The sequence below is a fragment of the Triticum aestivum genome, chromosome 7B (genome assembly GCF_018294505.1).
Source record: "Triticum aestivum cultivar Chinese Spring chromosome 7B, IWGSC CS RefSeq v2.1, whole genome shotgun sequence".
NCBI classification, from domain to species: Eukaryota; Viridiplantae; Streptophyta; class Magnoliopsida; order Poales; family Poaceae; genus Triticum; species Triticum aestivum.
In genome coordinates, this window is record NC_057813.1 from 356,016,622 (window position 1) to 356,033,667 (window position 17,046).

Sequence of the window (17,046 nt, forward strand, 5' to 3'; positions counted from 1 at the left end):
AGTAGTGTTGATTACTCCGTGTAGTTGATACTAATTGGTTTACTTGGTGGAAGATCATATGTTTAGATCCTTTATGCATATTATTACGCCTCTGAGTATGAACATGAATATGATTTGTGAGTAGTTACGTTTGTTCCTGAGGACATGGGAGAAGTCTTACTATTAGTAGTCATGTGAATTTGGTATTCGTTCGATATTTTGATGAAATGTATGTTGTCTTTTCCTCTAGTGGTGTTATGTGAACGTCGACTACATGACACTTCACCATTATTTGGGCCTAGAGGAAGGCATGGGGAAGTAATAAGTAGATGATGGGTTGCTAGAGTGACATAAGCTTAAACCCTAGTTTATGCGTTGCTTCGTTAGGGGTTGATATGGATCCATATGTTTAATGCTGTGGTTAGGTTTACCTTAATACTTCTTTTGTAGTTGCGGAAGCTTGCAATAGGGGTTAATCATAAGTGGGATGCTTGTCCAAGTTAGGGAAGTACCCAAATACCGGTCCACCCACATATCAAATTATCAAAGTACCGAACGCGAATCATTTGAGCGTGAAGAAAACTAGCTTGACAATAATTCCCAATGTGTCCTCGGGAGCTCCTTTCTCATTATTAGAAATTGTCCAGGCTTATCATTTGCTACATAAAGGATTGGGCCACCTTGTTGCACTTTATTTACTTTATTTACTTGTTGCTCATTACTATTTATCTTATCACAAAACTATCTATTACCTACAATTTCAGTGCTTGCAGAGAAAACCTTACTGAAAACCGCTTATCATTTCCTTTTGCTTCTCGTTGGGTTCGACACTCTTACTTATCGAAAGGACTACGATAGATCCCCTACACTTGTGGGTCATCAAGACTCTTTTATGGCGCTGTTGCCGGGGAGTGTAGCGCTTTTGGTGAGTGGAACTTGGTAAGGAAACATTTATATAGTGTGCTGAAATGTTCTGTTACTTGTCACTATGGAAGCTAATCCTTTGAGGGGCTTGTTTGGGGTATCTTCACCCCAACCAGAAGAGCAAAGAGTTGCTCCTCAACCTACTGAACTTGATGAAAATATTTACTTTGAGATTCCTTCGGCTATGATAGAGAAACTTCTAGCTAATCCATTTGCAGGAGATGGAACATTGCATCCCGATTTACACCTTATCTTTGTGGATGAAGTTTGTGGATTATTTAAGCTTGCAGGTATTCCCGATGATGTTGTCAAAAGGAAGGTCTTCCCTTTATCTTTGAAGGGAGATGCAATGACATGGTATAGGCTATGTGATGATACAAGATCTTGGAATTATAAGCGATTGAAGACGGAATTTCACCAGACGTTCTATCCTATGCATCCTGTTCATCGTGATCGTAATTACATATATAATTTTTGGCCTCGCGAAGCAGAAAGAATCTCTCAAGCTTGGGTCAGGCTTAAGTCAATTTTATATTCATGCCCCAATCATGAGCTCTCTCGAGAAATGATTATTCAGAATTTCTATGCCCGGCTTTCTCTTGATAATCGCAACCTGCTCGATACTTCCTGTGTTGGTTCTTATATGCTGAAGACTATTGATTTCAAATGGGACTTATTGGAAAGAATTAAATGCAACTCCGAAGATTGGGGTTCCGACGATGGTAAGGAGTCAGGTATGACACCTAAGTTCGATTGTGTTAAATCTTTTATGGATACCGATGTTTTTCGTGTATTTAGCGCTAAGTATGGACTTGACTCTGAGATAGTAGCTACTTTTTGTGAATCTTTTGCTACTCACGTTGATCTCCCTAAGGAGAAGTGATTTAAATATAATCCTCCTGTTGAAGTGAAAGTAGTTGCACCTATTACAGTCGAAGAAAAGACTATTACCTATAGTGATCCTATTGTTCATACTGCTTATGTTGAAAAACCTCCTTTTCCTGTTAGATAAAGGATCATGCTAAAGCTTCGAATGTTGTTCGTAAGAGTAATACTAGGACTTATACACCTCCTGAGCAAATTAATGTTGAACCTAGTATTGCTATAGTTAAAGATCTCTTGGATGAGAACTTAGATGGGCATGTTATTTCTTTCTTGGGTGAGACTGCTAATATTGCTAGACCTAATACTAAGACACGTAGACCTGTCGTAGGCACGCCTGTTATTTCTGTTAAAATAGGAGATCATTGTTATCACGGCTTATGTGATATGGGTGCTAGTGCGATACATTATGATCTTTATAAAGAAATTATGCACGACATTGCACCCGTTGAATTAGAAGACATTGATGTTACTATTAAGCTTGCTAATAGGGATACCATTAAACTTATTGGGATTGTTAGAGATGTTGAAGTTTTGTGTGGGAAGGTTAAATACCCTGCTGATTTTCTTGTTCTTGCTTCCCCACAAGATGCCTTTTGTCCCATTATTTTTGGTAGACCCTTCTTGAATACTGCTAGTGCTAAGATTAATTGTGAAAGGAATATTGTCACTGTTGGCATAGATGGTATGTCTCGTGAGTTTAATTTTTCTAAGTTTAGTAGACAACCTCGTGAAAGGGAACCACCTAGTAAGGTTGAGATTATTGGTCTTGCTTCCATTGATGTTCCTCCAAGTGATCTGTTAGAACAATATGTTTATGAAGGAACGGGAAGAAATAGATGAAGTGTTCCTTAAACAGGAGCCTATGCTGAAACATAACCTTCCCGTTGAAATTCGTGGGGATCCCCCTCCAACCAAGGGTGATCCCGTGTTTGAACTTAAACCATTACCTGATAATCTTAAGTATGCTTATCTTGATGAAAAAGAAATATATCATGTTATTATTAGTGCTAACCTTTCAGAGAAAGAAGAAGAAAGATTATTGAAAACTCTGAAGAAGCACCGTGCAGCTATTGGATATACTCTGGATGATCTTAAGGGCATTAGTCCCACATTATGTCAACACAAGATTTCAGTGGGGAAAGATGCCAAACCAGTTAGAGATCCTCAAAGACGATTAAATCCCAAGATGAAGCAACTGGTAAGAAAGGAGATACTAAAGCTCCTTGAGGCAGGTATTATTTATCCCGTTGCTGATAGTGAATGGGTAAGCCCTGTCCATTGTGTCCCTAAAAAGGGAGGTATTACCGTCGTTCCTAATGATAAAGATGAATTGATCCCGCAAAGAATTATTACAGGTTATAGGATGGTAATTAATTTCCGTAAGTTAAATAAAGCTACTAAGAAAGATCATTACCCTTTACCTTTTATTGATCAAATGCTAGAAATGCTATCCAAACACACACATTTTTGCTTTCTAGATGGTTATTCTGGCTTCTCTCAAATACCTGTGTCCGCAAAGGATCAATCTAAAACTACTTCTACTTGCCCTTTTTGTACTTTTGCTTATAGACGTATGCCTTTTGGTTTATGTAATGCACCTGCTACCTTTCCAAGATGCATGATGGCTATATTCTCTGATTTTTGTGAAAAGATTTGTGAGGTATTCATGGATGACTTCTCCGTCTATGGATCCTCTTTTGATGATTGTTTGAGCAACCTTGATCGAGTTTTGTAGAGATGCGAAGACACTAGTCTCGTCCTGAATTGGGGAAAGTGTCACTTTATGGTTAATGAAGGCATTGTCTTGGGGCACAAGATCTCCGAGAGAGGTATTGAAGTTGATAAAGCCAAAGTTGATGCTATTGCAAAGATGCCATGTCCCAAGGACATAAAAGGTATAAGAAGTTTCCTTGGTCATGCCGGTTTTTATAGGATGTTCATTAAGGACTTTTCTAAAATCTCTAGGCCTTTGACTAATTTATTGCAAAAAGATATTCCTTTTGTGTTTGATGATGATTGTGTAGAAGCTTTTGAAACACTTAAGAAAGCTTTGATCACTGCACCTATTGTTCAGCCACCTGATTGGAATTTACCTTTTGAAATTATATGTGATGCTAGTGATTATCTTGTAGGTGCTGTTCTTGGGCAAAGAGTTGATAAGAAATGGAATGTTATCCAGTATGCTAGTAAGACTCTTGATACTGCCCAGAGAAATTATGCTACTACTGAAAAATAATTCTTAGCATTTGTATTTGCATGTGATAAGTTTAGACCTTATATTGTTGATTCCAAAGTTACTATTCACACTGATCATGCTGCTATTAAATATCTTATGGAAAAGAAAGATGTGAAGCCTAGACTCATTAGATGGGTTCTCTTGCTCCAAGAATTTGACTTGCATATTATTGATAGAAAAGGAGCTGAGAACCCCGTTGCAGATAACTTGTCTAGGTTAGAGAATGTTCTTGATGACCCACTTCCTATTAATGATAGCTTTCCTGATGAACAATTAGCGGTCGTCAATGCTTCTCATACTGCTCCTTGGTATGCTGATTATGCTAATTACATTGTTGCTAAATTTATACCGCCTAGTTTCACATACCAGCAAAAGAAAAAATTCTTTTATGATTTAAGACATTACTTCTGGGATGATCCACACCTTTATAAAGAAGGAGTAGATGGTGTTATTAGACGTTGTGTGCCTGAGCATGAACAGGAACAGATTCTACGTAAGTGTCACTCTGAATCTTATGGAGGACACCACGCTAGAGATAGGACTGCACACAAGGTACTACAATCTGGTTTTTATTGGCCTACTCTTTTCAAAGATGCTCGTAAGTTTGTCTTATCCTGTGATGAATGTCAGAGAATAGGTAACATTAGTAGACGACAAGAAATGCCTATGAATTACTCTCTTGTCATTGAACCATTTGATTTTTGGGGCTTTGATTATATGGGACCTTTTCCTGTCTCTAATGGTTATACACATATCTTAGTTGTTGTTGATTACGTTACTAAGTGGGTAGAAGCTATTCCAACTAGTAGTGCTGATCATAACACTTCTATTAAAATGCTTAAAGAAGTTATTTTTCCGATGTTTGGAGTCCCTAGATATCTTATGACAGATGGTGTTTCACATTTTATTCATGGTGCTTTCCGTAAGATGCTTGCTAAGTATGATGTCAATCATAGAATCGCATCTCGTTATCATCCGCAGTCTAGTGGTCAAGTAGAGTTGAGCAATAGAGAGATCGAATTAATTTTCCAAAAGACTGTGAATAGATCTAGAAAGAATTGGTCCAAAAAACTTGATGATGCATTATGGGCCTATAGAACTGCATACAAAAATCCTATGGGTATGTCTCCTTATAAGATGGTTTATGGAAAAGCGTGTCATTTACCTCTTGAACTTGAACATAAGGCATATTGGGCTATCAAAGAGCTCAATTATGACTTCAAACTTGCCGGTGAGAAGAGGTTATTTTATATTAGCTCACTTGATGAATGGAGAACCCAAGCATATGAGAATGTCAAGCTTTTCAAAGAAAAAGTCAAACGCTAGCATGATAAGAGGATACAAAAGCGTGAGTTTAACATAGGAGATTATGTGTTATTATTCAACTCTCTCTTAAGATTTTTTGTAGGAAAACTTCTCTCGAAATGGGAAGGTCCCTACATTATCAAGGAGGTCTATCGTTCTGGTGCTATGAAAATCAACAACTTCGAAGGCACGAATCCGAGGGTGGTAAACGGTCAAAGAATTAAACACTATATTTCAGGTAATCCTATCAATGTTGAAACTAATATTATTGAAACCATAATCCCTGAGGAATACATAAGGGACACTTTTCAGGATGTTCTAGACTCCGAAAAGGCATAGGTATGTGTTACGGTAAGTAAACCGACACCAAAACAACTCCAATGGCAATTTTTTGTTTTGGATTATTTAAGAATTTTAGGAAGAAAGAAGTAGTCCGAAAGGGACACGAGGCTCCCACGAGAGTGGAGGACGCCCCCCCTGTAGGGCGCGCCCCCCTGTCTCGTGGTCACCTCGTGTGCTCCCCGGACTCCGTTTTCTTGTATGTTACGTATTTTGGTCGGTAAAAATTCATTATATATACTCCCGAAGGTTTTGACCACCGTATCACACAAATATCCTTTGTTTTCGTTTCGAGCTGTTTCTGTTTTAGATCTAGAGCATCATGGCGTCTCCAAGCGCTCCCAAGGACAAGTTTTTCGAGAGGGTTATCAACCCCTATCTCATAGAGGTGCTGCAACACCCTCAAACCATTGAGATGCATTAATGGGTGCTGCACATCCGCGATGTGGTGGGACCAAGGCGTACTGGAAGCATGGAGACAAAGCTCGAAGCCATGGAGTAGGAAGTTTTCAAGTGTCAAGGGATGGTGGAGCATGGACTCAACGCCAACCAGATGATGATCACGGAGTTCACCAACAATCACAAGCTAGATGCTAAAGTCATTGGGGAGACCATCTTCAAGCTTCAAGAAAAGAATCGAGCATCTCCAAGCCCAAATCTATGACCTGCAAAACCAGAACTGTGAGTATGAATATAGATTTAAACGAATGAGTTTGGCTGCAGATTTAAGGATCCCGGAGACTCGATCATCCTTTTATGATGGAGAACCTATGCCTTGGAAGACGAATGACAAGCCTACATCATCTACAACTCCTACTTCACCACCTCTGAGGAAATAATCACATGGGTATGGGCACTCCCCTTGGCAACTACCAAGCTTGGGGGAGGTGCCCCGGTATCGTATCACCATCACACTCCTATCTTTACCGCTTTATTTAGTTCGATCCTTTTAGTAGTATCTTGATTTAGTAGTTTGAAGTTTTGATATCAAGTAGTTTGAGTTCTGCATTGTGATCTCTTTATGTAATCAAGTCCGTGTGCTATCTATAATAAAGTTTAGTGTTGAGTCAAGGGCTTTGCTACGTGCTATGATCTTGAGAAAGTAGAAAGAATAAAAGAGTTCATATTGATCTTATGGATAGTGATAACTTCACACATAGAAAGTATGAGGCATAAAAATTGTTGAGAGTTGATGAACTTAGCCTTGGTCATCGTTGCAATTAATAGGAAGTGATAAGGAAATAGGGGTTCACATATAAATATATTATCTTGGACACCTTTTATGATTGTGAAGCACTCATTACGTATGACATGCTAAAAGAGTTGATGTTGGACAAGGAAGACAAACTAATGGTTTATGTTTTCTGACATCTCAGTTAAAGTATATTGTCATTGACCTTCCAAACATGTTGAGCTTGCCTTTCCCCGCATGCTAGACAAATTCCTCGCACCAAGTAGAAATACTACTTGTGCTTCCAAATATCCTTAAACCCAGTTTTGCCATGAGAGTCCACCATACCTACCTTTGGATTGAGTAAGATACTTCAAGTAAGTTGTCATCGGTGCAAGCAATAAAAATTGCTCTCTAAATATGTATGACTTATTAGTGCAGAGAAAATAAGCTTTGTACGAACTTGTTGTGGAAGTAATAAAAGCGACGGACTGCATAATAAAGGTCCACATACAAGGGGCAATATAAAGTGACATTCTTTTGCATCAAGATTTTATGCATCAACCCTAAACACGCATGACAACCTCTGCTTCCCACTGCGAAGGGCATATCTTCTACTTTGTGTTTTTACTTTATGCTTGAGTCAAGGTGATCCTCACCTTTCCCTTTTTATTTTTATCCTTTGGCAAGCTCCTCGTGTTTGAAAGATCATGATATATATATCCAGTTGGATGTAAGTTAGCATGGGCCATTATTGTTGACATCACCTAAAGGTGAATACGTTGGGAGGCAACACAATAAGCCCCTATCTTTCTCAGTGTCCGGCTGAAACTCTATAACCACAAGTACTGCGTGAGTGTTAGCAATTATAGGAGAGTACGAGATAGTTGAGTATGTGAGCTTGCTGAAAAGTTCTATCATTGACTCTTTCTGATGTTACGATAAATTGCAATTGCTTCAACGACTGAGATTATAGTTTGTTAGTTCTCAATGAAGTTTTTGAACCATATTTGACATTGTGAATTGCTTGTTACTTGAGCATAGAAAATCATATGACAAAATCTATATATGTTGTTGTTGTTAGAATGATCATGATGCCCTCATGTCCGTATTTTATTTTTTATCGACACCTCTATCTCTAAACATGCGGACATATTTTTCGATTTCAGCTTTCGCTTGAGGACAAGCGAGGTCTAAGCTTGGGGGAGTTGATACGTCCATTTTGCATCATGCTTTTATATCAATATTTATTGCATTATGGGCTGTTATTACACATTATATCTCAATACTTATGGCTATTCTCTCTTATTTTACAAGGTTTACCATGAAGAGGGGGAATGCCAGCAGCTGGAATTCTGGCTGGAAAAGGAGAAAACATTGGAAACCTATTCTGCACAGCTCCAAAAGTCCTGAAACTTCACGAAACAACTTTTTGGAATTAATAAGAATTTCTGAGCGAAAGAAATAGGCCAGGGGGCCCACACCCTATCCAGGAGACAGGGGGGGCGCGCCCCTATCTCCTGGGACCCCTGGTGGGCCTCCGGCGTCTATCTCCTGCTATATCATCACTTTTACCCTGGAAAAATCGTGGGCAAGCTTACGGGACGAAACTCCGCCGCCACGAGGCGGAACCTTGGCGGAACCAATCTAGGGCTCTGGTGGAGCTGTTCTGCCGGGGACACTTCCCTCCGGGAGGGGGAAATCATCACCAACGATCCTCTCATCGGGAGGGGGTCAATCTCCATCAACATCTTCACCAACACCATCTCCTCTCAAACCCTAGTTCATCTCTTGTATCCAATCTTGTATCAAAACCACAAATTGGTACCTGTGGGTTGCTAGTAGTGTTGATTACTCCGTATAGTTGATACTAATTGGTTTACTTGCTGGAAGATCATATGTTCAGATCCTTTATGCATATTATTACCCCTCTGATTATGAACATGAATATGCTTTGTAAGTAGTTACGTTTGTTCCTGAGGACATGGGAGAAGTCTTGCTATTAGTAGTCATGTGAATTTGGTATTCGTTCGATATTTTGATGAGATGTATGTTGTCTTTTCCTCTAGTGGTGTTATGTGAACGTCGACTACATGACACTTCACCATTATTTGGGCCTAGAGGAAGGCATGGGGAAGTAATAAGTAGATGATGGGTTGCTAGAGTGACAGAAGCTTAAACCCTAGTTTATGCGTTGCTTCGTTAGGGGTTGATATGGATCCATATGTTTAATGTTGTGGTTTGGTTTACCTTAATACTTCTTTTGTAGTTGGGGATGCTTGCAATAGGGGTTAATCATAAGTGGGATGCTTGTCCAAGTTAGGGCAGTACGCAAATACCAGTCCACCCACATATCAAATTATCAAAGTACCGAATGCGAATCATTTGAGCGTGATGAAAACTAACTTGACGATAATTCCCAATGTGTCCTCGGGAGCTCCTTTCTCATTATTAGAAATTCTCCAGGCTTATCCTTTGCTACATAAAGGATTGGGTCACCTTGCTGCACTTTATTTACTTTATTTACTTGTTGCTCATTACTATTTATCTTATCACAAAACTATCTATTACCTATAATTTCAATGCTTGCAGAGAAAACCTTACTGAAAACCGCTTATCATTTCCTTCTGCTCCTCGTTGGGTTTGACACTCTTACTTATCGAAAGGACTACGATAGATCCCCTACACTTGTGGGTTATCAAAGGATCAGTGATCTTCTCAGATTTCCACCAGTTCTCGGAGACGGGGAATGCGGTCGGCAGCTTCAACGAGCTCTGGGAGCTCTTGGCATCCATCAACACCCACCTCTTCACAGCATCCTCCACCTTCTTCCCGGCGTGGGAGATTGTGTTACCACCCCGTGCCGCGATGAAACCGATGCACCCGACCGGATTGTCGTCGTTCTTGCGAAGATAGAAGAAATAGCTGAACGGGGCAACGGAGGGTAGCACCCCCATGAACGCCTCACAATAGAAGGCGAAGAGGGACAGAAGGAGGATGGAGTTGGCATGGATGTGGAGTGCTTGGAGACCATAGTGGTGAAGGATGGCGAATAAGAAGGGGGAGAACGGAGGTAGAAGCCCGGAGAAGACGCTGTGCATGAAGAAGGGGAAGAACTTGCTGCCCGCGGGCTCCGGGGCAACGGTGGCGACACGGAGCACGGTCTTATTCCACTCATTGTCGTCACTCACCGTCAGGCGGAGTGTTGTCTGGAGCTTCTCCCCGGTCACGCAGGGCGCCAGCAGCCCTGGCTCGTACCGAGGAAGAAGTTGTGGTCTTCTCGGTGGCCATCGGGTAGGAGATTTGGTGGAAAATCGGCAGATCTGGCGAGCTCTTCCGTTGTGGCGAGAAGGGGATCTGGAGCAAGACGAAGAAGGAGCAATGAAAGCCTGGCGGCAGGCGGCACCACTTTTGTCAGATGGGAGTAGTTGCCAAGGTAGCGTGGGGAAACGGAGTCGCCCACATCCAATCAATCGCCACGCGTCATCAAGGCCGCAGGCGGTTAGGGCCCGCGGCATGATACGTCTCCGTCGTATCTACTTCTCCAAACACTTTTGCCCTTGTTTTGGACTCTAACTTGCATGATTTGAATGAAACTAACTCAGACTGACGCTGTTTTCAGCAGAACTGCCATGGTGTTATTTCCGTGCAGAAACAAAATTTCTCGAAATGACCTGAAAATCCACGGAGATTATTTTTGGAAAATATAAAAAGTATTGGCGAAAGAATCAAGGCCAGGGGGCCACACCCTATCCACGAGGGTGGGGGCGCGCCCCCTCCCCCTAGGCGCTCCCCCCTGCCTCATGGGCCCCCTGGATGTCCACCGACCTCAACTCCAACTCTATATATTTGCTTTTGCGGAGAGAAAAATCGGAGAGAAAGTTTCATCGCGTTTTATGATACGGAGCCACCGCCAAACCCTAATCTCTCTCGAGAGGGCTGATCTGGAGTCCATTCGGGGCTCCGAAGAGGGGGATTCGTCGCCATCATCATCATCAACCATCCTCCATCACCAATTTCATGATGCTCACCGCCATGCGTGAGTAATTCCATCATAGTCTTGCTGGACGGTGATGGGTTGGATGAGATTTACCATGTAATCAAGTTAGTTTTGTGAGGGTTTGATCCCTAGTATCCACTATGTTCTGAGATTGATGTTGCTATGACTTTGCTATGCTTAATGCTTGTCACTAGGGCCCGAATGCCATGATTTCAGATCTGAACCTATTATGTTTTCATGAATATATGTGAGTTCTTGATCCTATCTTGCAAGTCTATAGTCACCTATTATGTGTTCTGATCTGACAACCCCGAAGTGACAATAATCGGGATACTTCTCAGTGATGACCGTAGTTTGAGGAGTTCATGTATTCACTATGTGTTAATGCTTTGGTCCAGTACTCTATTAAAAGGATGCTTTAATATCCCTTAGTTTCCACTAGGACCCCGCTGCCACGGGAGGGTAGGACAAAAGATGTCATGCAAGTTCTTTTCCATAACCACGTATGACTATATTCGGAATACATGCCTACATTACATTGATGAACTGGAGCTAGTTCCGTGTCACCCTATGTTATAACTATTACATGAGGAACCGCATCCAACATAATTATCCATCACTAATCCATTGCCTACGAGCTTTTGACATATTGTGCTTTGCTTATTTACTTTACTGTTGCTACTGTTACAATTACTACAAAACTACTACTATTACTTTTGCTACTTTTACCATTACTATCATACTACTTTGCTACTAAATACTTTGCTACAGATACTAAGTTATCCAGGTGTGTTTGAATTGACAACTCAACTGCTAATACTTGAGAATATTCTTTGGCTCCCCTTGTGTCGAATCAATAAATTTGGGTTGAATACTCTACCCTCGAAAACTGTTGTGATCCCCTATACTTGTGGGTTATCACGACGCTCCACACTTGCCCTTTGGCTTTACCTGGAAGCCAAGTCCGAGTGCGCCTTGGGCCCGGGGGCTACTGTTGGCGCCCTGGACTTGGGGGTATCCAGTCCTTCCTGCCTGCGGCCCACCACGTGGCTCCATCGACGGCCTATTATGGCCCAGCTTCAACACCAACACTGCAAGACCATCGCGAGGGGCCAAACCTCGCGAGGTGGACGATGCCAAGACCCTTGAAGGAGTGGCCTCCTCAGGAGGGCTCCTGGGGGCGGAGAGTTCTATGCAATTGCCTCATGAGGCTCAGCTGACGTGAGCCATGACGACCAAGGCCAGGCGGGTGCCAGGCGGGTGCAGAGCGCAGGTTTCCTCTTTGGTGCAAGGGATGCAAGCCACAAGCACGGAGTCCCGAGGAATCAGCCAAAGGTTTCCATTCTGGTGCAACGAGACCAAGACCGTTAGGACGGCAGGATGGAGGTCATCACCAAGCCCACCGCAGCGTCACGACCAGAGGCTTTTCGCAAGAGAAGACTACTTTTGTCAGGATAGACTGTACTACTTGTCCCCTTCCAAATCCTGCCATTGTGGAATCCCTTCCCGCTCATATTTGGGAAGAGGACCAAGGCCACTGTATATAGGACTTAGCCACCACCATAGTAGGGAGATCCATTCCGACCCGACCACCACGCCATCTCAAGAACACCTCACCTTGAAAGCACAAGTGCTCCCTGGGTGATTTTGGTAATTTATGTCAATATATCTTTTGTTGGACTAATACTTTTACCTAGTATGTTTCAGCTAAGTTCAACAATGAAGTGGCATGGACTAGAGGATGTGGAACCCCTTCAAGATGCTAAGGACAAAGGATTGGATCAAGCTCCAAGCTCAAGACTCTACATTTTTTATTTTAGTGATCCAAGATCACATTCAGTCTATAGGAAAAGCCAATACCATCAAGAGGGGATGAGGTGTTGCTTAATGACTTGCTTGCTCAAAGTGCTTAGTGATATGCTCCAAAGCCCTCAACTACTTTCTCATATCCACATATGACCCAAACCAAAAATCTAACTCGGCCCCATTGATTCTTCCTATCCGACGCTACCGAGTTCAGATGTCATAGCCACTGCCACAAACCCTAATCAAGTCGGTCTCACTGATAGGGATCTCAGTATCATCGAGATGGGATTGTAATCTCTCTGTATGAGTCCATTACCAAAATCGGTCACACCGAGTTTGTGTAGTCGGTCCTACCGAGATTACAATGCAAACTCTCTGTTCCTCTTCATAACATTTCGGTCCAACCGAGATGAGCGAATCGGTCCCACCGAGTTTGCCTGACCAACCCTCTATGTGTCCATTACCAAAATCGGTCTCACCTAGTTTGTGTAATCGGTCTCACCGAGATTACGTTATGCCCTAACCATAACCATATCGGTCCCACCGAGTTGCATGTTGGTCCCACCGAAAATCCTAACAGTCACATTATTTGCTAAATCGGTCCGACCGAGTTTGACGATTTGGTCCCACCGAGATTGGCAAGTTGTGCGTAACGGTTAGATTTTGTGTGGAGGCTATATATACCCCTCCACCCACTCTTCATTCGTGAAGAGAGCCATCAGAACATGCCTACACTTCCAGCATTCATTTTCTAAGAGAGAACCACCTACTCATGTGTTGAGACCAAGATATTCCATTCCTACCATATGAATCTTGATCTCTAGCCTTCCCCAAGTTGCTTCCACTCAAATCTTCTTTCCACCAAATCCTAGTCCTATGAGAGAGAGTTGAGTGTTGGGGGACTATAATTTGAAGCACAAGAGCAAGGAGTTCATCATCAACACACCATTTGTTACTTCTTGGAGAGTGGTGTCTCCTAGATTGGCTAGGTGTCACTTGGGAGCCTCCGACAAGATTGTGGAGTGGAACCAAGGAGTTTGTAAGGGCAAGGAGATCGCCTACTTTGTGAAGATCTACCCTAGTGAGGCAAGTCCTTCGTGGGCGACGGCCATGGTGGGATAGACAAGGTTGCTTCTTCGTGGCCCCTTCATGGGTGAAGCCCTCCATGGACTCGCGTAGCCGTTACCCTTCGTGGGTTGAATTCTACATCAACGTGGATGTACGATAGCACCACCTATCGGAACCACGACAAAAACATCCGTGTCTCCAATTGCGTTTGCACACTCCAATCCCATCTCTTTACATTCTTGCAAGTTGCATGCTTTACTTTCCGCTGCTCATCTACTCTTTGCATGCTTGCTTGATATGTATTGTGATTTTTAAACTTGTGCCAAACTCCACTTCAACTTAAAGAAATTAAAAACTGCAACTTTTCTCACTTAGTGTCTAATCACCCCCCTCTCTAGACACCTCTTCTCGATCCTTTCACACCTCCTGAGGCTTGTTCATCCTTGTACTAGTTCATCCATCGCCCCTCGATGCAATCCACCACACCACACTCGATTGGGGTATTACACCACAATGGTGGCCCAAACCAGTATAAATCTCTGTGTATTTGTGTATCTTTGAGCTCGACGCGCTAGGCTAGGGAGGATCGTGAGCAGGCAGGCTGGGCAGGTTGAGATCTCCGCACGCACCCCAGAGTTTGAACCTCTCAAGGGTTGCCGCATCCCTAAATCCGATAGCCACTAATGCCGTGAGGGCTACAGGGACGCACAGAGACATGGATGCTACAGGGGACGTGGTCCGCGTAGGAGGCGTTGTCAACATTCCCCCTGCAGCCAAAACATGAGCGGGAGGCGCCGGAGAATGACAGCAACATGACAGCCCCAAATGGTTCAGGCAGCATGTTCACCGTCCAAACCCAGTTTGGAAAAGGGGGCAAGGTGATAAGATACATGGTTCCTCTCTCCGCCACTTTCACTTGTCAATGATCGAGCTACACTGGGTTTAACGTCATCAACATCAATGAGCTCGCGTGAAACTTGGTCTAGAATTTGCCCTGCTAAGAGATATCCTGAGTAGAGAGCCGGTGCAAATTCATTGATTAACGCCCCAACAAGCATGCTTCGGCAAGGTCGTCTGTGCCAGCGTGACTTTTGTGCCAGCGGCCGTAAGATTGTTAAAAGTGTAAAGAGGAGGAGAGAGAGGTCGGTCCTACCTTGCGTCGTATTCTGTCGCTCACAAGATATTTATGATTCCTTCCGGCCATTGTCGGGAACTGGAAAGCAACACGCGAAGCACCATCCTACCAAGGCACGCGGACGTGACGAGCGGCTGCGGCTAGAGGGGGGAAGGAAGCATTGATAAAAGTTAAGTCCACGTGATCGTTGCACTTTTATAGACCCAGAGTCTGCATTTGATTATCCCTCGTATACCAAGGTGTTTCGTATGACGACATCTTTCATGTGATGGCACCTTGACGGATCGTCTGTGCCCTCTCTCTATTTCGAGCCTGCTCACGGAGCAGGTGGCTGCATCAAAGACTCCTAAAGGAAAAACTTCCTGGGACATGTCCTCACCAGCTGAATGCTAAGGACCCGCTCCTCACAGCAATCGCGGCAGCATGTTGCTGGAAGGCAACCAAAACACATAAAAAGAAACTAACCATACGAACATCCATGGATAAAACACGAGCGGGATAGCATGCGTTCAAAATTCATTATACACCAGTTCAGCACAAGCAAAAGTAGTACTAGATCTAAACATAGGACATGCATCTTGTTTTGTTACAAGGCAGCATAGTGGCATGAATGGTTAAAGGTCGTGCTTGGAGGCCTTACGGAGCCCTGGGAACGAAAAGCACCTTGTTGGTGAAGGGGCCAGCTTTCTCTTCGGCAGTAGAAACATCTGAGCCTGCCGGAAGCTTCCTGAAGCCATCAACAAGGTTGAGTTCGGGGTGGTGGTAGGCGAGGTTGCTCAAGACCATGAAGAGGGTGTTGCGAGCCAGCTTTCTAGACTATCTTTCAAAAAGGGCGTCTCTTCCTTCTTCATGGGTCTTCAACCCTTTAGTCAGCTTGCTAAACAAGAGCCCTAACTTGACGCTCGAGACCTCATACCTGCAAACCGAGAAGACTGGCCCCTCCATTCCCATCACTGCAGTCTGGGCAGCGAGGCGCTCAGCGATATCGATCATGCTCTTGATCCAAAGGTCGACCTGCTCGGATTGATTCGCCAGCTTGCCCTCTGCATCTTTCCGAAGGACCCTTGCATTGTCCAGATCCTTCATCAGCTGCTTCTCACGAACCCCGCCAGGCTCGATTTCGCTCTCCAGGGTACCAAGCCTTGCCTTCATGCATTCAATGGTGCTGTTGGCAGTCTCAAGGTCCTAGATCTTGGAGGAGAGCTATGATTGCACATCTTTCAGGAGGGTCTCATCCTTCAGCGCTTCCTCCTTAAGAGTCGCGGTTTCCTTGGTACTCCCGGCAAGCTCCTCTGTTAGTTTAGCCACCTGCTGATCAAGGTCATCCTTGGCAGTGCATGCCGCAGCTAAGTCATCAGTGACCTTCTTCAGCTGAGTTGTAGAGTTAGTAGAGAGCACGTCAAGGGTTGCCTTGTGCTTTTCTTCCAGCTCCTTGGTGCGTTGCTGGACAAGGGCCTCCAGTTCCTCGTCTTTGTTGCGGAGGGTGGCCTGGAGTTTTTCTTCCCGGGAAGGGATATCCTTCTCCTTGGCATCCAGAAGCGTTGTGCGCTCTGCTAGGCGGGCCTCCCGGGCTATGACATCCTCCCTTGCCATGGAGATCGTCTCGTGCTGCCGCATAAGGACCTAGAACTGCTTGTCGTTCCACTCGTGCAGCTCGCTGCCTTTGTCCCTCAGCTTCTGGTCCACGCTATTGGTGGAATTACACTGCTCCCTTAGTGCCTGTGACTTCTGGCCGTACCAGTTCTGCCACAGACTCCAGGAAGGACAGGTCCAAGACTATGTCGACAGAGCCATCGGTCTCTCCGATTTGCTGAGACAGGGGTGCCATGATACGCTGGATTTCTTTGTCTAGTTCTGCGCTCGCTGTTGCCAAAGAACCGAGGGCTCTGAGACCAGGTTGGGCCAGCACTAATGCCAGTTGGCTTGAGGTTGGCTGCGGGGTCCCGGCCGAGGTGCCAAAACATGGAGGAGGGCTCATGGTTTGAAGGGGGGGTTTCTCTTCAACCAGCATACCCTATCCTGATGCACTGCCAGAGGCCTGCCCTCACTACTAGGGAAAAGGCTAGCAGCAGCGTGGGTTTTAGGTGTATCAGTAGTGCGGGGAGTGGCGCTACTAATAAGGCGCTACAGCTAACACATAGCAGTAGTGCGTGGTCACAGGCGCTACTGCTACACAAGTGTAGCAGCAGCGCGGTAAC